Source organism: Taeniopygia guttata, chromosome 25, assembly GCF_048771995.1.
Source record: "Taeniopygia guttata chromosome 25, bTaeGut7.mat, whole genome shotgun sequence".
NCBI lineage: Eukaryota > Metazoa > Chordata > Aves > Passeriformes > Estrildidae > Taeniopygia > Taeniopygia guttata.
In genome coordinates, this window is record NC_133050.1 from 1006252 (window position 1) to 1028278 (window position 22027).

The following is a 22027-nucleotide window of genomic DNA, read 5'->3' on the forward strand; positions in this document are numbered from 1 at the left end:
CTGGTTGGGCAGGCTGCTGAATGTATGGCTAACTAGGGCACGTGGTGTGGAAGTGAATTGCTTTTGCTTGAAAATTAAACACTTGAACCCATTTGCTGTAAAATCAATTTAGTGATTCCTTGAGCAGGATTTAGTAGCTCCTTCAATGTGATACACCTCAGTCATTTTCTGTGTCAGAGATGTTCTCTTCAGTGGAAGAACATCCCTTGAGAGTTGTTCTTCCCTCAGAACTGCAGCAACACTGTGTTGTGCCAGAGGGTCGTAGCACTGCAGTGACAGCAGAGCTGTGAAGGCCAATGTTTGGGAGGGAGGGCTGAGCAAGGGCGCTTTCAGGCTGAATTTTGTACACAGTGGGATGAGCAAAGAGTAAATAGAGGTGTTGAGCCTCCAGATTGGTTCTCCAAGGGAGGTCTCAAAATAGGAGCAATGAAAGAGTATCTTTTTTCTTGCCTTTTAAATTAATGTGGGCACCTGGATCTTCATAACATCAGCGCTCATTTAGTACAGTGGCACACCTTGCTGCCAGGAGCTATTTGCTCACTAGGAGCTCTGTTCATAAGTGGTCCTAAATAGTTTTCCTTCCTCTCTGAGGTGTTTTCAAGGACATGTCTGTACCTAAGGACTAAACATTAACTCTGGGAAGCTCTGCGGTGCCATTTCTAACACCGTGGTTTTGCACTTTGCAGGATGGAGGTGTTCATACCTTACCAGTTCCAGTGAGAAACCAGCAGGATGTGGAGATCTATGTTCCAATATTGCTTGTACCCAGCATTCTGATGTTTCCTTGTCAGCCAAAAGCAGGAGCCTACCAGTACACCATCCAGGTATGCCAAAGAAGTACCCAGCTGCTGGGTGTGTAACTCGGGCAGGCACACTGAGGCCTGACACCACTGAGCTAGGGCTGACTGTGGATACTTCAGGCACAGTGGCATCCAAAATGTAACTTGGAGGAACTTCATGGGACGTTAGTTACAGGAGTTAATATACAGTTTTAAAAAAGCACCAAGAAACCAACAAACATAAAATCCCACTGACTTCTACCTCTTGTCTTCCCTTCCTCTCTCCCTCATGCATGCACCACACACCTATGCCTGGAATGGTTGGGAATTCCAGGAGCATCCCATATGCAAAGATCCACAGCAATCATTAGAGGCTGCCCTTTGCTGGCAAGGATGGGAAATACGAATGGGAGTGTGAAGTGACTACAAAGAAGGGCATGACAAGTTTAATTAGCATCACTCTGCCAGCCTTGGACATCAGTATTCCTCACTGGCCACACGCCAGTTCCAGGGAGTTCCAGGGAGTTCCAGGGAGGCAAAGGCCACAGCTTATTTACAGAAGGGATGATTTCCATGTTTACTAGGTGTGTCTTTGCTCCCAAGTTGTCGGTTATTCCTTTTGCTTCATGAAGCAAATGGTTTGTAAGCCAGTATCCAGTATCTCCAGTCCAAGTAGGGAAAAGAAAGTTGTGCTTTCTCAGCCCAGACTCTTATCCCAGGCCAGTGATACCCAGACCCTGCACTCAGGTGTTGGATGCACAACTCCTACCTCTCCCTTTTGGCATAAAGTAGTGCTCAGTGTCGGATCTGTGTTAAGTAAACTATATGCAAATAGGCAGCAGGACACTTGGTGCTAGGCTCTTCTCCCAGGTAACAAGGGATAGGATGAGAGGAAACATCCTCATGTTTAGATTGGATATTAGACAAAGTTTTTTCACAGGAAGAGTTGTCAAGCCATGGCACAGGCTGCCCAGGGCAGTGGTGGAGTCACCATCCCTGAAGGGCTCAAAAATTATGGGGTATGGGACCTGAAGACAGTGGTGGACTTGATAATCTCAGAGGTCTTTTACAGCCTTTCTGATTCAGTGACTCCATGGAGAGAATCAATCTCACAGGATTAAATTGCATTCTCCAGTGTAAGTCTAAGGGCAGCTACACTGAGTTAAGCCCTGCATAACTCTACTTGTCTGTTCTGTGGGATTAGTTTGGTTTACTTCATGCTATTCCTGACCACACCAGCAGAGTGTGGTAAAAATTCTTAGTACTAAATCTGCATTTGCAGTACGTCATAATTCTGCTGGAGTTTTCCCAGTAAAGGAAAGGAAATGTGGTTTTGTTTCCTACCTCTTTCACGGTTCTGTTCTCACCTTATCTTGCATATATAATGAAGTATTTCACTAGAGAACATTCCTTCATGGTACTGCAATAATTTTCTCGCTGTTCTTACTTTACTCTGATGTTTTTCTATAAAAACATAGAAACCTTTTTCTCCCAAGATTTAAATTTTGCTGAAACTGAGACCTTTCTTCTGGTCTCTAGATTCCACAATACAACTGGTCAACAGCATACACACAGCTCAACTGTTCCTGCCTCTCCATCAGAGTTTGCCTCCCACTGCATAGCTTCAGTCAGGCTATTTCAAATGGGTGAATAAAGTTTTTCTGAAAATAAATTGAAAGGGATTTTTGGATCTAGCCAAATTCTGTTTATAGCTGAAGTAACTCGCTCCAGAAGGTACCAGAATGCCTGGCAGGTTTTCCTTTGGCAGCTGTCTGGTTTGTTGGGGGTTGCTGTGTTCATATTTGTGCCAATGAGATGGTTTCTGTTGCCCTCCTTTGGCGCACGCATGAGAGGTGCAGTGCAGCTGTGCGAGGTGGGCACCTGGAGGTTCCTGGGGAGGGCACTGCTCCCAGGTAGCAGTGTGGAGCTCCCTGCCAGGCTCTGGCTAATGGTGAAGCTGCATGGGAAGCTGCTTTACCCTTCCTCTCCTCAGTGCATACTGACTGTCAGAGACAGAAAGTGTAGTGAGGCGTCTGGGGTTTATGGCAGGGACCTGAGTCTTCATAGTTATTAAGAATTGGGTATTTCTGTTTTATGTTTTCTGCTCATCTCCCTGTTTCAGCTGAAACACCTTTACAAATATGCTGAGCCCTTGGATTCTTTCAGCCTTTCTCACCACATCCCATGCATCTCCTGTAACACACCTCTGCCTGTTTATTTGTCTGTGTCCTTCTGTAATCAGATTGTGCATGTGCTCCGAGAAAGGAAGAAGGGAAATGACCCTCCTCTTCATTTTCTTTTTTTTCTCTTTCCCTGGTAAAAATTACTAGTTAAGCTCCTGCATAATTTAGATTTGTTTGTTTTCCGCACTGTCCCTCTAGAGAAGATTTATCACCTTGTTCATTTTTAATTATGAAAAAGGTTAAAGGAAATGCTGAGGAAGTTAAAGAAATTAAAACAATACACATTTTAAAATGGCTCCAGTGTTCACCTGTGTTTTACTGTGATGGAATATTTGACATTTGTTTTGGTGTGTGAAAGAAGCTGAAATTAAAATGAAAGGTAGAAATCTTCTCATCTCTCTATTGCCTATTAAGTTCTGAGGTGTTATTTTATTTGTATGTCCTATTCTCAGTGCATTCCTGGTTTTCACACAAGATATCCAAAGCTGTGGAATGTGAAAACCATGTACTTGATTAAATATTTGAAAGATTTTTCCCTCTGTATTTCAGACTCAGGGTGGAAGTGGCAACTTCAGCTGGTCCTGTTCTAACCAGGCAGTAGCCACAGTGACAGTCAAAGGAGTGCTGAGCACGGGGAGCGATGCTGGGGTCAGCATTATTCAGGCGTTCGACGTGCGGAATCCGCTGCTGTATGGCGAAATGAAGGCAAGAGATTCATTGTTCAGTGATTGTTCTTGAATGTGGCTTTTGGAAACAGCAAAGGCACTGAGAATGCCATAGGCAATCCCCTTCCATTTCCTGCCCTGTGGCAGGTTAAGTGATTTGTTTCACTTTGTGCTTTAGGGAATCCAACCCTGTTCAGTGCATTAACTTGACTCCCATTTTTGCCCCTTCCTGATTTCCTTGGCAAGCCTTTTTTCCTGCTGGAAGTTTTAAGTGCAAGAAGGAAATGGTAATTAACTCCTGGCCTGGCCATCTAGGCAGACAAGCCAAACTAAAAATTCATTCTGTAGGGTGATAGGTGGGTGTTCTCCCTTGATACCAAAGGGTGACAGTTGTTATCGGGATGTACAAGGAAATTTCTGTCTGGAGAAGTACCTGAACTGAGCACCATGCTGCAGACAGACTGCAAATACCCGAGTTGGCCAAGAAAAAACTGTACTTTGGGAAAATTAGGAGAAAATGGCAATAAAAAACATAGCTCCCAAGAGGGATTTTGTGGTGTCTCTGTAGACCATCCCCTGTTCTTAGGTCATTGTGGTCAGTGTGTGTGGTTTGGAGTGAGGAGAATGCAGGAACAGTACATCGGGTGGCCCCAAAGGGAGGGGTGTGACATTAATTAAAATCTGTTCAGAATTTAGTTTACACACTCGCTCTGAAATAATTCTCTGAACAGCCTAAGATGCTGCTTTTTAGCAGCGCAACAGTTACCAGCTGGAGACACAGGGAGGAAGACTTTTTCAGCTTAAACTTCTTATCCTCAAACATAAGTCAAAGCCTGAAGACAGCAAGAAACCTTCTGACCATGCGAGCTTTCAGAGCAGTGTATTGCACAATCTGAATAGGTTATTTTTGAATGCTTTTTTTCCTGTGTTAGGAGCTGCTTTCTGTGTGGAACAGCTCTTCAGAGTTCTGTTTACTGACCTCAGTTTTTAGTAGTAGTAGTTTTAGGAGTAGTTAATACACACAGATTACAGCTTTAATTCTGTCCCATACAGTTTGGTATCCTGAAGCCATTTGCAGAAGATTAAGTAGTTAAGATCCTAACACAAGACCTTAACTTAAGATCCTTAACTTAAGTAGTTAAGATCCTGCAAATAAAAGCTGTGATTGCTATGAAATCTCTGGTCTGAGGTAGATTCTTTAATGGACGCTAAACCTCTCCCAGGTGGTGATGATACCCCCTGGCGATAGCACACAACAGTCCACACTTCAAAGTCAGTAAAGCAGAAGAGAGAATGACAGGAGCAGCAGTAAAAGGGAAGCTCACCAAGCTGCTGTGGGCTTGGGCTGGCGTGGAGCAGAGCAGTGACCCAGCCTGTCCCTGTTCCTTCCCTGCAGGTGTACGTGAGCGAGCCCAGCGCCATGGAGTTCACTTCCTGCCAGGTGGAGGCACACGTGGGGCAGGTGCTGGAGCTGCCCCTGAGGATCAGTGGCCGGACCAGCGTAGACAGGGGCGAGCTGGTCCCCCTGAGCGACTGCTCACAGCTGGAGCTGGGGGTGGAGCTGGAGAACCCTGGCGTGTTCAGCCCACTTGAAGGTGCTTTAACTCCCTCCCTGGTTTGGAAGTTAAATTGGTGACAGGTCACACCTCTCCCAAGTCACCCTTTTCCCTTAAATCACTGATTCATAGTTCTGTACAGTATCCCCACAGAACTGCCAACCTCAGAGGGGAGGGGAACCGAGTAGTTTTATTTTGAGGATAGATTTGCTTTTTTATGCAGAATGGTTTGAGTTGGAGAGACCTTAAAAGTTCTTCCAGCCCCACCCTCTGCAATGGGCAAGGACACATTTCACCTGTCCCAGGCTGCTCCAAGGCTTGTCCAGCCTGGCCTTGGCCACTTTTAGGGATCCAGGGGTAGCCACAGCTTCTCTGGGCACCCTGTGCCAGAGCCCTACCACTCTCTCAGCCAAGAATTCTTTCCCAGTATCCTATCTAAACCTGTTCTCTTTCAGTTTGATGCCATTCTCCCTTGTCCTGTCCCTACATATCTTTGTAAAAAGTTCTCTCCATCTTTCTGGTAGGCAGCCTTCAAACAGCTGTGTTGAATTTGATGGACAAGCCTGGGCATTTCTTTGCAAATAAGCTCTTGTATATTTTTAATTTATCTGACAGGAAGACTTAGGCCAACTGCTGATTTTTGCAGTGGAGTGAGACTGAAGGCTGAATTTCAGGGGTACACCAGGCTGGTGGTTGTGTACACCCACGGGCACGTGCGCCTCAGTGCCAGCATCGCCATCGCCGCTTATCTCCCGCTGAGAGTGAGTCTGCTTCCTCTGCTCCTGGAGAGATCCAGGATCCAGCACTGAAGCACCTTTACATGAGAGGGAGCAGGTTATGCAAGGAATAGGTTTGAAAAACTGAGGTGGGTGGGTTTACATTCCACCACTGGCTGGTTCAGTGAAGAAAATAAGAAAGAAGCTGAGTCCAGGGTCAGTAGATGGAAATACAGAAGAGGCTGCTTTCTTATTTTCTTGCCTCATCTGCAGAAGCCTAGCACTGACTGCAGGCTGAAGTCTTGAGTATTTCACCATAGCTTTCCCTCAATATGGAAAAAATGTTAGTGCAAATACTACAGATTTGTGTTTATAATGAATGTAATGTGATGTTGTGAAACAGAAACTGGAAAGGTTTTTGTGCACTAAATGTCAGGTTAACTGCTGTGGTGGTGAACAGCACAGGCTGTCCCAGGGATGCACATCAGTGCAGAATTTGTTAGACAGGTTTGAAGTAAAACTTGTGTAGGAGAATAACTACACACACAGAATTGTTCTGGAGAGAGCACTGGCAAGTGAAAGTACAATTTGACGTAATTTCATCCATTTTAAATACTTCTTTAAAAGTATAGCAGAATACTATCTCTCAGTGCTCATAAAAATATATTAAGGATCTCCCTTTTGCTGTAATTCTTCATGAGAGAGATGTGATTAAAATGCAGCTAAAACTTGTCTTTGGATCCGTTGCTTCCTTTGAATCTAATCCAGCTGGACAGAATCCTTGTGGATTTTGGTGCAGCTCTGTTTTTCACTAAGTGTGCTGACAAACCACTGCATGGGAGAAATCACAGTCTTATCCAAGTAGAGCTGTTCCATTCAGAAGGAGGTTTATTTTGCAGAGCACAACCAAACAGTGTACATAGATGATTAATTTTCAATTAATTAATTGATTACAGGCTATCGATCCACCATCAGTCGCTTTAGTGACTTTGGGTTCCTCTAAGGATATGTTGTTTGAAGGAGGACCGAGGCCATGGGTCCAAGAACCTTCCAAGTTCTTCAGGAACGTTGCTGCTGAGGATGCAGAAAGCATTGGCTCCTCTTTACTTGAACTTCCCACACCTTGAAACAGCAACTAGCACTGGGTTAGGGTGCTGTGCTAGAGCCTGGGAGAGCAGGTGAGTGCCAGAAGGGCTTGCTGTTGCCCTCCATCAGGTGCTGAGAACTGGCTCCAGACAGATTTATGGTGCCATATGCCTGTTATGTAGCTAGATGCTTTTATAATGAGCCAGTAAAGAATTTGGCTAAGTACCTTGTTTATGCATTTTGATGCAGATTTTAGAGTGAGCATTTCACAACATTACATTAAAAGTGGTTTATGATGGGTTTTTTTCAGTATAAACCCAAGTTGTGGAAGCCTTATGTTGTGGGATGCATTGAACATCCTAATGAGTGCAGGTTCATTTTACATGAACAGGATCAGAGCAGAAGGTTACTGAGCAGGCTGACTCCTCTGTCTGACCTGCTCCTCTTAACTGTGTTACCTTCCAGTGTAATTCTGTTTATTCTAACAAATGGCAGCCCCAAGAATTGACTGCTCTACTCTCTGTGCAGCCTTGGTGAGCATGACTGTGCTCATTTTCCACTTGGTTTTGTTCTCTGCAACATACAGAAGTGATTTCTCCTGCTTTATTCACCCTCCTCAGCCCATGAAGCTTTTAGCTTCAGTATAGTATTCTTCTGCAATTCTGCAAGGCTTAAGCATTTTGATTGGGCTGCCAAGTTCCACTGATTTCCTCAGTGGACACTTTGCAAAGTGGAGCTGTTCCTGTCAGTGCAGATTCCAAAGGAACAGGCCTTGGTGTTGATGTGCAGGTCTGTGCAAGGCTGGCTGTCCCCAGCACATCACACCTGCGTGGCTCTGCCCAGCACCAGTGCGTGCGGGGATGGGGCAGGTGACCAGAGCTGCCTCAGCCTTCTCTGGTTTTATATCCACTTCACTTTGCTGAAGGCTAAAAAAGGAATGTAAAATAAAAGATAAGATGTTTTTAAATACACTGAAGTGACTATAAATGTTGCCTTTGGGCTGGTCTGTTCTCACTCTGCAAGAACACCTGCTGTTTCCTTTCTCAGTTACATGAGATTTGTTGTTTGAATCAAATTTGATAGTCATGAACATGAACACCGAGGAAAGAGTTCCCAGGAACAGTACTTTCATAGCGATAAAGAATTGTTCTTGAGGTGTGCTCCCTCTTTTGCATCTTCCTTTGTCTTAATAGTGCTGTAAATCCCCAAGCACTGTATTTTTGCTTTTCATTCTGATATCACAGTGTAACTGAGACCTGTGGAAATACAGCATGCCTGAACTAAATTCTTTCCTCATTTGCTGCTTTCAGGTTATTACCTTAACAGTTGGGAGCAGCCCCACAGTCACCAGCCCTTTCCCAGTGGTTGAGCCCACTGCCGTGAAGCTCATCTGTGCTCTCCCTTCCCGGCTGGCTTTGATTCCTGTTTATGGCAGCCCTCAGCTTGCTCTCTCCTGCCCTTTGCTCCAGCAGAGCAAGCAACTGGTAAGCCTGGGAAGTGGCAGGAGAAGAAGGTGTTCTTACAGCTGAAAAATCAGTGTTTGGAGCTCCATGTGTGAAACATGGCAGCTGCTGCAAGAGGAGCAGTAACTGGTGCTGTGGCCACACTGTGCCCTTGGGGGCTCCTGCACAGAGCAGGCTGGGGGAGTCCTGCAGTAAATGGACAATAGATATGTGTAGATTATCAGGCATAAGGAACTTTGCTATTCTGTTTTTCTTGCTAACGGGTGTTGCCACATGTTGGCTGCTGAGTAAGCCATATTTTGTTGTGTTAATATTCCCCGGCAAATGTAAAAGTCATCCTCCTTCCCTAAAATGAATCATTTTAAAGAGCTTCTATGTAATAACAAGAGGAGATGGAGACTTCTGTGTATTGTTAGCCACCCCAGAGCTCACCTGCTTTTCTGTCTCCATTATGTGTCAGCTTACCTTGGTGCACTGCTGTTGCTAATGCATTTCACCAAAGCAACACCAGAATTTTGAGCTTTAACAAACAGCGCTGTTTGTCATCATTTATTTGAATTTTAAAAACAATTTCATTGAGCTGTGGTTCAATTCTGTTGTTGTTGGTTTGGGGATTTGTTTTTTTTTTTAAGGTAATTCACTGGCTAAAAAAACCCCAAACCCATGCTCCAGTAAAACCCCCTTAGAGTTCAGAGATTCACAGAATGCTCTGAGTTGGAAGGGATCATAAGGATCATGGAGTCCAACTCTAAATGGCCCATACAGGACTTGAACCTACCTGGTGTAAGCAGCAGTATGCTCTGACCAGCTGAGATAATCTCAGGGCTGTTGGAGCACAGCTGAATGCCTTGCACTTGGCTCCTTTTAACAAACGTTCCTTATGCATTGATGTTGTACAAACCTCATGGAACTCAGCATATGTTTTCTTTAATGATTAAAAAATCCGGTTGTATCGGTTCAGTTCAAAATATTCCTTCTTTTTCAGGTTCCTGTTTCCAATTACCACAATCCAGTGCTGGATTTGGCTGCCTATGACCAGCAAGGCAGGAAATGTGATAACTTCAGCTCCCTTAGTATTGTGTGGGAATCCACAAATAAGGCCATTGCTCGTATTGAGACGGAGCTGCCAATGGAGCTGACTCTGAAGGAGGAGGGCAATGGTCAGAAGAAAATGGAGGGTATGAGTGGGCTGAAATGAGCATTTCTTTGTTTGACGGTCCAGATTAAATCTGTTTGGCAGTGTCTCATCTTGATTAAAGAAATTACTGTAATCTGCAGTCATACTTCAGTTTAACGTCAATGTGCACTTTTTAGTGTGTGCTATTAAAGAGAGGAGAAAAAAGGAACCAAGTCCAATGTCTAGAACCTGTCTTGAGAGAGAAAGTTCTTGTCTGATGCGAATGAGCCTAGAGGAGCTGAATATATTTCTCATCTTTGTTGCATTCTAAGCTTACAAACTGTGGTAGTTGACCGTGCGTTTGGAACTGCTGCCATCTCTGCCACTGCCACTGGATTCCAGCAGCCCCACCTGAAGGCAGCCAGAGCCCAAATACCGGTAACAGTACCTGGGGGGATTTGCCATTTCCCTGTGGTCAATGCCCAGTGGTCTGGTGGCTTTATTTCCTCCACACACAGTACTGTACAAATCAGGCAGCTCCCTGGTGCAGTCCGGTTCATTCTGCAGAGGTTTGATACTGGTTCATGGTTTTCCTGCTTTCCTCTGCACTAGGTGCTGCTATCCAAATCAAATTTGTCCAAGTCCTTGGGAGTTTTTTAACCATCTGAACAAGGGCATTGCAGAGAAGTGTTTCAGTTGGTTTTGTTTCAGTTTAGGGTTTTTTAATGAATTGGTGACTCTCTGCTGCTTGTCCTTCATTAAAGCAGCCATGTGCTTCATGCAGCTGTCACTGGGAAAGCAAATGGATTATTGCCCCTGCAGAGCTGGGTGGGAAAGTTCTGCATGAGCAAAGCAAAAGCTGACTGATTCCTCATATGGACCATGTGTTAGTCTGGGCTCTTGTGGGAATCCAGGGCTTCCCTCTGGCTGCCCTGGCAGGTCTGGGACTCTGGCAGGGGTCAGGAACCCCCCTATACAGAGCCCTGAGAGACACTGTCTGTGATCTCTGTCCATGGAGAGGAGTTTTCAATCTTACAGGATGAATTACAAGCTCTGAGTGTTTGATATGAGTAATAATTAAGTGTGACACAGGTGCAAAAGTAAAATTTTAGGTTTCTAAATTAGGGGTTCAGAGGGGACAAGATAGAGAAAATTAGGTGTGTCTTGTCCTTTTCCTCCTTCTTCATGCCCTCCATGTTTCACTGTAGTGTTGGCATTTTTCTATTGGTTTAGGCTAGGGACACGCTGTTCAACGTAGATAATAGATATTGGCACATTATTATAAATATAGTACACGTAGTTTCTGGTATATAATGTTTGTAACATCCCACTGAGGGGCAGAGCCCCACACGCTGCCCTGCAGGACAGACCTGCGGCAGGGCAGCAGAACATGTTAGAGATAAGCAAGAATAAACAACCTTGAAAACAGCACAGACAAATTATAGCTTCTTCTTTGGCAATGGGGCAGAAAGACAGAGACTTTCTACAATCTCGGAATCACCAATACCCACAGATTCCGACAGGCTCTGACTGATGCTCTCTTTTTTTTTTCCTGATGCCAGCCATAAGCACAGGCTCTCATTTTACAAGTCATTAGCCACTCCTTGAAATACTTAGCTAGGGAAGAAAAACAGTAAAAGGTAATGATGATGAACAAAGAGGGCAGGTGTAAACAGCTGGCAGTTTTCTGTTTATGTCACTTTTGTAAACTGAATATAAGGGCAGGTTTCAGCCTGTGGAATAACCTGGCATGTGCAATAACTGACTCTTAAAATATTCTGCTTCCTAACTGGAATGTCTGTTTAATCTTGTTAGCAAGATTTAAGTGGATTTGAACAATATGCAGTACCTTGAAAACATACTTGAGGCAAAAAGTTAAATATGCAATGAGCGGTTACAGGATTTAACTCAAAGCAGGTAGCAGATGGGCACCAGTAATGTGAAATACTCTGTGGGCCAGGTTCTTCTCAGCTTGGCCCAGGTGTGGCATCTGCTTAGTAAATTCTTTGAGAGGTGATCTTTTTTGCCACTTGGTTCTTGACTTTTCTGTGAGGTTTCCACTCTTCTCATGTTGGGAAAGCATGGTGCAGATGTATGTCCCCTGAAAAATTTGACTATGGCTTAATGAGAATTACCGCAGAGACACAGTTACTTTGCTGCTGAAGTTATTTGCGATATTTGGTTGTGTTTCTTTTTTTTTTTTTTCTCTCTTAGAAATCGAGCTGTAATATGGATACTTGATGTTCTACAATAATTTTGTAGTTCACTGTGCTCTGCTTTGTTAAACCAGTATTATATATTCTTTCTTATTTTTCGAAATAATTAGTAAAGAGGCTGCTCTAAACTTTGCCTTGAGTTCAGAGAACACTGGCATATTCTTAAGTTCTATTCTCTGTGTTTAAATTTCGGAGGACTCTGTAGATGTTAGTCCTGCTGCACTTTGTGGGCTCATGAATGTGTTGGTTTTTTTCAAATGAGGTGACCTGGGTGCATTTTTCAAGTACATCAGCAATGGGCTGCTCTGTTCTGCTTTCAAACCTGCCCATTCTCCTTTCTTGCAGCCAAAAACACAAACAAAAACCTAGTAGATGGGATATTAAGATGTCTTGACTGTTGTTCCATGTTTAAGTGGAACACCCTATTATGTCATTAGGGAAAGATCACATCCTTTCCACATCAAGGAAATAATTCTACTAATGAGGTGAAATGGGTACAGAGTACTGACTTCCTCTAGAAATCTTTTTCCTTTTCTGAGCTAATGTTGCTATGAGTGAGTGATTAAAGCTGCATTTAGTCCCGTATTCATGTACTTACACTTAAGGAAGAATTTCTTTTGGTGGCCTGCTAAGAAGCATGAAAAGATGAGTTAGAACTAGAACACTTTGTGCATTTTCCTTATCATTCTGTATGACTTGGGCCCGTGGCTCAGAGTTAATATCCTGTCTGTGCTTGTCAGACATCATTCACTGATTCTGCAGTGCTGGGCCCTTGTCCTCTGCCTTGGCCAGGGGTGCAGAACAGAGCAGCCCTGAGGATGCCCTTCCCTGTGCTGACTGACTGAGCCCTCTGGATCTTGTGGGCATCTCATCCCTCAGCCTGTGCTCTGAGCTTTGGTTGCCTGCTTTACACATCCTCCCTGCACACACAGGACTCTGGCAGTGTTGTGCCTCTTTCTGTAACTGCTAACATTGTTCTTGCAGCACGAGGCTGTGCTCCCAGGGCCTGCCACCATTGAAGTGATGCTTGTGGAAGATGTGAAAGTGAGCCCCACTGGGCTCTCCATCTACAACCACCCTGACATCCAGGTGAGGAGTTACTCTGCTGCTTTCCAGCTGCAGGGAGGAAAACATCACACATTACAGGGGGTGTGTGAGGAGACAGCTTTACTGGAAAGATACAATCTTAATTCAGGATGCTTTTCTGGTTTTGCAGGCAGAACTTCTCCTCCAACAAGGTTCTGGATATTTTTTCATTAATACCAGTGTGCCAAATATTGTAAGAGTGACACATGAAGAGACTCAAGGCATTGCTTTGGTGAGTGCAGTATTTTGTGGTTTTACACCTTTTTGCCAACCAGGTTATTGTTCTGCAGCTTCAGCACTCCTGGGCATTTTGCAGCAGGTGTGAATAGGGAGGCAGTAGCTGCATTTTGGATGTGTTTGCCTGTCACGGTTGTGCTTCAGGCAGGGGATCTTTGCACTGGCACTTTCTGCTCTAGTCTCAGGTACAGGAAATTGTTTCTTTACAGCTTTGATGCACTTGTGTTCCCTGTATAAGGTAAAAGCCAGTTCCAAGTACTTCACCCATTACAACTTTGTAGTAAAATGTTCCTGATTTCACAAACACACCACAAAGAGTAACATGACAGAATTATTCAGAAGCTACCCATAAGATTAATTGGTTTCCAAAGTAATACTGGAGTATTTGCTGTGGGCCAGTAGTTCTGAAGGTTTCAAATTCTTCTATCCTACAGTGTTGTTTCAGGGTATTTTAAAATCACAGTATTGCATCCTGGTTTTGTGAATGAATATTTATTAAAGAGTTTATTCTGATCTCCATATGAAGTTTCTAATGCACTTTTCCACTAGAAGATGCCAATAAAGTGCAAGTGTGCTTGACTTCATCAGGCCTGGGATATGAAATGCATTCTGCAGTGAACACCAATAAAACTCTGTGTTTGCATTGCTGCTTTCATTAGGGAAGAACTTGAAACAAAACAAGTTGCTCTAAAGAGTGGTTTTTATAAATGTATCAATTACAGGTTTGTCTTTTAAAAAGTAATGCTGATAAAGTTGTGAAATAATGATAACTAAGGTGGAAATTAGAATATCAAAAGAATTGATGGAACATCTTAATTGTCTCTAACTGATTTAAGTGTGAGGTGGGAATATTTTTTCCAACTAGGCACAGGGGTGAGAAAAAAAGTAGAAGAGATGAGGAGTTTTTTGTACATAGTATACTGTTCAAACTCTTAATAGTTTTTTAGTCCGGTCTCCCTGATGGGTTTAACTGATGTCCATGAGATAGGTTCAGTGAATTCCTCCTGGAATTCAGGAGTGGAGCAGTGACAGCAAGACAGGCTTTGTGAAGTGTAGGAAGAGATTTAACTGCCTGTCAGATTAAAGGAGAGAGAAGTCCACATTAAACACATTTTTTAAAAAATGCAACCCCACACACATTTGGCAGGTTTGTTAGCCCTGTGTGCTGTGCTTGGGTTACATCCCAGTACAAGCCCTGGGTTTTTCCATGGAAGCAGCAGAATGGCCTGGGAAATCAGCAGGCTCTGTAAGGCTGCTGCCATGGCAGGTACCAGTGCAGCCAAGTTGACAGAGGATGAGTTGGCAGTAAACTCTTGTGAGAAACTAAATTCAACTTATCTGGAGCAGTGATTCTCAGACTCTTCAGTGGGACTGCCAAGGAGGAATTCTGTAGCTCTCCCTCTGGTTTTGACACAGCAGCTTCTCTGGGCATGGGTGGGTGGTAGCAGGGGAAGAGTGAAGAGTGGCCACCAGTGCAATATCCCTGGATACTGGGAGCCACTGGGCACATAATGGGAGAGGAGAACAGCAGAGTTTGCTGAGACAGGAAGAGTTTTAAAAGTTGCAGTAGCCCTGCTTGCCTTTTTCCCTGTTTGCTTTCTCTGGTCTCCCAGCCCAGCTGAGCTCCATTCCAGCTCCCTCCCTGTGCCACTTCCCCTGCCCTGCTGCCCAGCCCCTGTGTTAGCCACCCTCTCTGGGAACTGCTGCTGTTCTGGAAGCTGACCTTTATTAAAACTTCACATCCCTTTCTATTTTGAGGCAGAAACAGGAGTAGTGCCCTCACAGAACAAAATGTCAGCTTTCCCCACTGCTCTGCTGCTGGCTCCTGTGGTGCTGCTGGGCAGAGCTGAGAGTTCACTGAGCTCCTGTGCACTGGGGGGCCTGTCCATCTCCCCTTGTTCAGAGTCCAGAGCACACAGCAGGACACCCGACTTCACTGCTCCCTGGCCAAAGGGAGCAGAACAGCTGGGATTGTCCTGAGGTCTGTGACAAGGTCAGGGAGTTGCAGGAGAACTGCAGAGCTGATGTGAGGAGCAAGGTGTGGCTGCATGGCCTTGGCAGAGGGGACTTTGGAATGGGTGCTTAGTTCTGAGGGCTTGTGTTTGGGACCAGAGGTCTCTCTCTTCATTGTTTTATTCTCTTTATCTGTTAAGTGTAACATTCTCTTTCTTTAAAATAAATGTAATAATAGTTTTATTAAAGAAACACCTGATCTGTCAATTGTCCTCTTACTTGCCAGGATCTACCACCAGGTTTTGGCTGCTCAGATGAGAAGCAGTGACAGTAGAGTACAAACCTTACAGGAAGCAATACCAGTGCTTTACAGGCATAATTTTTGTTCTCACTTTTTTTTTCCCCTTATTGCTTTGGTTTTCACTCTAAGAAAATTTTGTTGCTCTAAAGGATTTGTGTGTTTTTTCTCCTGATGGTGGGAGGGTAACAGGATGCCAGACTGTTCCAGATGAAGAGCTGGTAATTCACTTGGTGCCTGGGGGCTGTTTGCACTAGCTCAGTAGCTTAATACTTTTTACATACATTTTAGAGCTTGATTTTTATTTCGGTGGAAGGATTCTCCTTGTGTAAGCTTGGAGATTTCTGCATCCAACTGCTTCTGCCCTGAAAGTGATACAAATTTTATCCTGTGAACAAGAGACAAAAGAAGTGCTATAAGGCAGTTTTCTTTTGGCATTGCAGGTGCAGCCTCTGCTCCCAGGATCAGTGACTGTAATGATTCAAGACCTGTGTCTGGCTTTCCCTGCCCCAGCTGAAGCTGAAATTCATGTGTCTGATATCCAGGAATTCACGTGTAAGTTGTTGGCAAGGTCAGTGCCTTGGAAGCAGCATTAGGAGCTGATCCAGCCTGCCCTGACTCCTGTGCTGCTGGTCCTGAGCACAGAGATCACACATGGACAAGATGCTACAACAGAGAAACAACTGCAACCTCCCTGTGTCTCTGTTTCTCCCTCCCAAATTTATCCCTTCAGGTTATAAGGGTCTCAGGGTATCAGGTATCCGTTCGTGTTCTGTGTGGCAGAAATCTCAGCTTTTGCATTTACATAGTAATATTAATCCCTAATTTATATGGACATGCTCATTTACATTTCCTCCTGTTTAAAGTGCATGTGAGCAATTCTTTTAGGAGTAGGTTTTGCCCCAGGGTCATTTTCCATATGTCAGGCTTTAAAACTGAACAGAAGAAAGTCCAGCTCATTGCTCTTGCCAGCTTGGGTGCACCTTAAACAAAAGAAGTGTTGATATTTCTGGATGTTTTAATTATGCCCTTGCCAGCTGAAGGACCTGAGTTCATTCATTTCATCTGACACTAACTCCAGCTGGCAGGGATTAGTGTTTAAAATCAGTGCTAGTCTAACCTTGGGGCTCTAACTCCACTAGCCTACTACAAGTATAATACAAAATCAAGTGAAAAATTTTATGCGAATAAATAAGAGTGGTGTGAATGCAAAATGACTGGATATATCTGTTTCAGGTGGAGATTGGAAAAACAGTTAAAGCTTATGTCAGAGTTCTGGATGACTCAAAGAAACCTTTTCTGGCAAAATACTTCCCTGTCATGGATCTCAGTCTCAAAGCAGCATCTCAGTTTGTCTCACTTGTGTAAGTTAATGGACTTTTGAAATTAATCTGTGAATAAGAATTGGCAAAAAATGAATAAAGATATTAGGTTAAAGGCATGGTAATACACAACGGCTGAGAGTCTTTTTATTTTCTTTTTGTGAAGCCTCAATTAGCTGTTAAAAGGTAAAATATTATTTGTGAGGGAAGTTTCCTGAGCTAACAGCCTGAATGTTGCTGGCTGATGAAGGAGACTGCATTCCTCCAGTGTGATGACTGATGAAGCTTTGTGCATCTTGGAAGCAGTGACTTGGCAGAGATTGTCAGGTGAAGAGTGCTGTGTGAAGGCACATCTGATGTTATCAAACTCACTGTGTCTGTTGCTTGTTTCATTTTCACTTCAAGTATTTAATGTTTCAATAAAGCACAGTTTGCAAAGAGCAATCATGTGTAAAAATGTGATAATTTCCTCAACTTTGCTTCAGACTGTCACTTAGCCTTGTGGTAAAACTGCTGGTCACTAAATGAGTCCTTTGCTTTGCTATTTGTAATTTACACAGTAATTTACTATCTCTTTAATGGATTTCTTTGCAGCCCCCTGAGGGAGGCTCCGGATGAGCACACTGCTGCTTTCCTGGTGCGTGGGATGAGCATTGGGCAGACGAATCTGATGGCAACTGTGGCTGACAGAAGAGGACAGAGACTCAACTCTGCTCCACAGCAGATTGAAGTAAATAATTTCAGATAAGATACAGGCATAAAGAAAGTCTGTGCTACAATGGAACAGGAATACATACATTATGGTTACAGTATAGTAATCAATTTGCCATAAAATTCATTCTGTCTGGAAGCTGACCTAATGCCAGTCAGATTTCAGTGTTGTTTAACTCAGATGAGTTAAATTTCGTCATGCTCAATTTACTGTGATTAAGCAACTAAAGAATCAGTTGTACACTTGTACTGTTTTGTGGTGTCATTTATCTGACTGAAGGATCCTGAACACGGGTATTCATATTTCTGTTTTTAGGTCTTTACCCCATTTAGACTACTGCCAAGGAAAGTGACCCTAATTATTTGGGCCATAATTCAGATGAGGCATCGTCTTACATATTTTCTTTACTTTGTAATTTCTGTTGTAAAATGAATCTTCATAACTGGATTTTCAGCAGGAAATACTCAACTTGACATTTATCTGCATTCACACTGAATGGACTGACAGGCTTGTTGGAGAGGGGCTTTGGGCAAGGGCCTGGAGTGACAAGACACCAGGAGTGGTTTCAACCCAACGCAGGGCAGGGCCACATGGGATATTGGGCAGGAATTGTTCCCTGTGAGCGGGGGGAGGCCCTGGCACAGGATGCCCAGAGCAGCTGTGGACGGGTCTGAGATCCTCTGCAATTTCCCAGTCTCTGAGCAGATCAGGAGGTGCAGCTGTTTTCACAAGGGAGTGCTCTGGCCCAGCCCCAATAGCCTGGGCATTCTCCTCATCTTTACCTGTGAGTTTCACAAGCATTGCCTCCTGAAGATCACACCTGTCCAATGGGGAATGTTTCCATCTGATCCAGCTGTTCCTCTTCCTTTTTCAAGTAATTGACCAAACGCCTGTGCAGAAAGAGGCACTTCCTGGAGGAGGCAGTGGGTCAGTGCCAGCCTCTGCTGCAGGAAGGAAGGCGATGCCAAGCACGGACACAGGCATGGGCACAGGAGGTGATTGCTGTGCCGGGCTCAGCCCTCGGCGGGGCTGTGTGGCAGCAGCTCTTCCCCCAGGCCCTGCCCTTGCACGGCCCGGCAGCAGCCAAAGCTGGAGGTGCCTCGGCTTCCAGGCCTCTGGAGCTCGTTCACAGCCCCGGGGAATCGGGACTCGTGCACCAACTATGTCCCTCCCTCTGCAGCTGCTCCCGCAGCCGGCCCTGAGTGCCCAGAGGCCCCAGGCACAGGAGCAGCCCCGAGCGGGAGCCCTGCTGTGAGCCCAGGGCCAGAGCCAGCCCTGGCACACAATGGAAACCTTCTCATCTTGGTTTGCTTCTAGATGGGGATGCCCCAAAGGCTTCTCCATTAGCCTGGCGGTATGACGCTTTGAAGCCCTCTGGGCATCCTGCAGGTATGTTCTCAGTGTCTCATAATCATTGACCATCTGGAAGGAACCAGGTGACAGAAGCTCCTGTGCCTGTTCAGTTACAGGCGTTTCTGCAGAGAGGATCTCTCCAGCTCCTGGGATGGATGATGCACACCAACCCAGCTCCCATCACAGGGGTGAGTAGTGTGTCCCTGCTGAACCCACAGGCTGAGCAATGGTTTTGTGGGGTCCATTCCTGGGAAATGGAACAGCTTTCTGTTAAGATCCTCCAATAGGAAACACCAACCAGATGGTAGACAAGAAATCCCAGAAACCATTTGAAGTCATGTGGAAAATGCTGAAGGAAATGGAACAGGCAGGACAAGGTGGGTGCATTTCCCTCAGCCTTCCCCTGGGACTCAGCAGCCGGGGCCTTTCCCTGCACATCTGGACAGGCCCTGCCCGGCACAGCGGGAAGGGATCCATGGCAGCCTCACTGCCCTGCTGCTGCTCTCCTGGCCTGCAGGGCTGTTTCCCAGCCTGGGCTGGCTGCAGCTTCTCCCCAGCTTCTGCAGGAAGGCATTTGGCACCAGCTGACACGGACCCCAAACTGCACCATGGGCCATGCACACCCTGAAATCCCCTGAAGTTTCCCTGTCTCTGAGCACATCAGGAGGCACAGCTGTTTGCAAGGGAGCGCTACTCACTCGGGCATGCTCTGGCCCAGTCCCAACAGCTTGTGCCTTTTCCTGATCCATATCAATGACTTTGACAAGCATTGCCTCCTGAAGATGCGCCCTCCCCTAAGGGATACAGCCTCACCTGCTCCAGCTGTGCCTTTCCCTTTCTTCCAAAGTAGATGGAGAAGCTGTGCTGAAGGCAGTGTTTCCCAGAGGAAGCAGAGATTCTGTGCCAGCCTCTGCTGCAGGAAGGGAGGCGATGCCAGGCACAGTCACAGGAGGTAATTGCTGTGCCTCTGGGCCTGAGCCCTGCTGAGCCTTGAGCTGCCCTCTCTGCTGCTTGGCAGCGTGGGCACAGCCCGGACAAGGCCGGCACAGCCCAGAGGAATTATTATGCCCGGGGCACTCCGGTACTGAGCAGTCCTGCTGGGGTCCCTCTGTGGGAGACACGTCCCGAGCTCTGGAAGTGACTGCACGGGGTGCCCATGGTGGGGAAAGGGCAGAGGGGGAGAGCAAGGCTCCAGAGTGTCCTGAGAGGGCCTGGCTATGTGCCATTGGGCTGAGGGATTTGTCCCAGCAGTAAGAGGGCAGGAGGGACAGGGGGAGGCAGGGATACCTGTGGAACTGCCTGCTGCAGTTTTCCCCTGGGCTTTAGGGAGGGTTTCCTCTGTGGGAAGAAGAGAACCCCCAGGGCCCCAGGCTGCTCCAGCTGCCCATCCATGGATGTTGCCAGGGCCTGCAAAGAGCATGGACAGTGACCAGGAGCAAGCCCTGAGCTCCCCAGGCCCTGTGCTCCTTTGGCCTTTTCCATTCACATCTGGATCCCAAGGCCTTACCCAACCCCCTTGCAAGTACTCAGATCCTAAAGGCAGAAGGGGACCACAGCACACCAAGGAAATGGTTCTGATCTGTGCTCACTTCTAGATTTGGATGGCGACTTGGATTATTATGAAGCCGTGGTGGAAAATGGCTTGAAGTTCTTGGAGGATGTTGGAGGCAAGTTTTCAATATGCCTTTCCTGAGATAAAAATCAGAGTCAGTGTGACAAGAGCTCACCCATCTTCCACTTCCCTTAACATCATCCCAGGGTTGAAGGAATCTGGAAGCCTCGCCCTGCTCCCTTTCTGGAGCCCTGAGTGATCCCACAGGATCACTGTCAGTGGGAGGAAGGAGCATTTAGCTGTCAGTTTTATTCCTGTGTGCAATGCCAGAGTGTCCCTCTGTGTGATCTGTGCAGCCCCAGAGAAGAGCAGAGAGGGAAGGGGCCGAACCCAGGGCTGTGTCCTGGGGCTGAGCCTTGGGTGCAGCCTGAGGATCTCCTACATTGTCACAGGAGCTGTTCTGTCCTGCCTTTCTTTGCAGATAACCCTGCTGGTGAAAGTGATCTGGCTTCCCAACCCACGTTCAGGATGGAGGCTCTGGGAGATGCTGAGGGTAGGTCAAGGCCTTTCCCCCTGCGAGAGCTGCCAGCTCAGAGCCCAAAGCTCGGCCAGGGGGGCATCGCTGCAGGTGCCAGGACAGAACCATGCACGGGTGTGCCCTCGCCCTGGGTCATCCCCTTATGACTTCTGCCCAGGCTTGGCAGGTGCTTGAAGGAGGGAGGGCCATGGCCCAGTCCCAAAACCCAGATGTTTTTCTGGTCCTTAACCATGATTTGAATAGCATTGCCTCCTGAAGATGCCACCTCCCTCAATGGCGGATGGTTCCATCTGATCCAGCTGTCTCTTTTCCTTTCTCAAGAAATGGACCAAACATCTCTGCAGAAGGAGGCACATCCCGGAGGAAGCAGTGGCTCAGTGCCAACCTCTGCTGCAGGAAGGAAGGCGATGCCAGGCACGGGCACAGGCACAGGAGGTGATTGCTGTGCCGGGCTCAGCCCTCGGCGGGGCTGTGTGGCAGCAGCTCTTCCCCCAGGCCCTGCCCTTGCACGGCCCAGCAGCAGCCAAAGCTGGAGGTGCCTCGGCTTCCAGGCCTCTGGAGCTCGTTCACAGCCCCGGGGAATCGGGACTCGTGCACCAACAATGTCCCTCCCTCTGCAGCTGCTCCCGCAGCCGGCCCTGAGTGCCCAGAGGCCCCAGGCACAGGAGCAGCCCCGAGCGGGAGCCCTGCTGTGAGCCCAGGGCCAGAGCCAGCCCTGGCTCCCGACTGGGCCGGGGCTGCACTGGGTCCTGACAGGGCCTGGCTCTGTCCCCTGGGGCTGGGGGAGCTGTCGCGGGGCAGGGAGGGCCAGGGCTGGCAGGGGCTGCTCAGGGATGGGTTTGGTCCCTGTCCCTCCAAGCAGAGACGGCCCAAGCAGCTGTGCTGGCCCCGGGCTCTCCTGCCGGCCTGCTGGGCTTTGTTGGGTGGCACAGCCTGTGCCAAGGGGTGGCAAGGTGCCTGCAGGCCCCAGCTCTGGGGCAAACAGAGAACGTCCTGGCCATATCCACCGTGCTGCCAGCTCAGCAGTGCAGCACAGCGCGGGCTCACGCTCCCCATTGCTGCCACAGATGCTGCTGGCCCCACAACACCTGTTCCCGATGCCCAGAACAGCCTCAGAAGTGGTTGCTATTGGGAAACACACTGTTTGATACGGTTAATTGCAGGTCTGCTTTTTTTGGAGCTTTCCTTCATGTTC

The 22027-nt window shown here is 46.6% G+C and overlaps 1 long non-coding RNA gene and 1 pseudogene across 1 annotated transcript; both read left to right on the forward strand.

The window, feature by feature from the left end:
• The first annotated feature begins 3661 nt into the window (after positions 1-3661).
• LOC140680538 (nuclear pore membrane glycoprotein 210-like) lies at positions 3662-16095 on the forward strand (annotated as a pseudogene).
• A 500-nt stretch (positions 16096-16595) lies between these two features.
• On the forward strand, positions 16596-17637 carry LOC140680638 (uncharacterized). Its single transcript, XR_012051992.1, has 2 exons — positions 16596-16719; positions 17272-17637. It is a non-coding gene; the product is annotated as an uncharacterized lncRNA (long non-coding RNA).
• The last annotated feature ends 4390 nt before the right edge of the window (positions 17638-22027 follow it).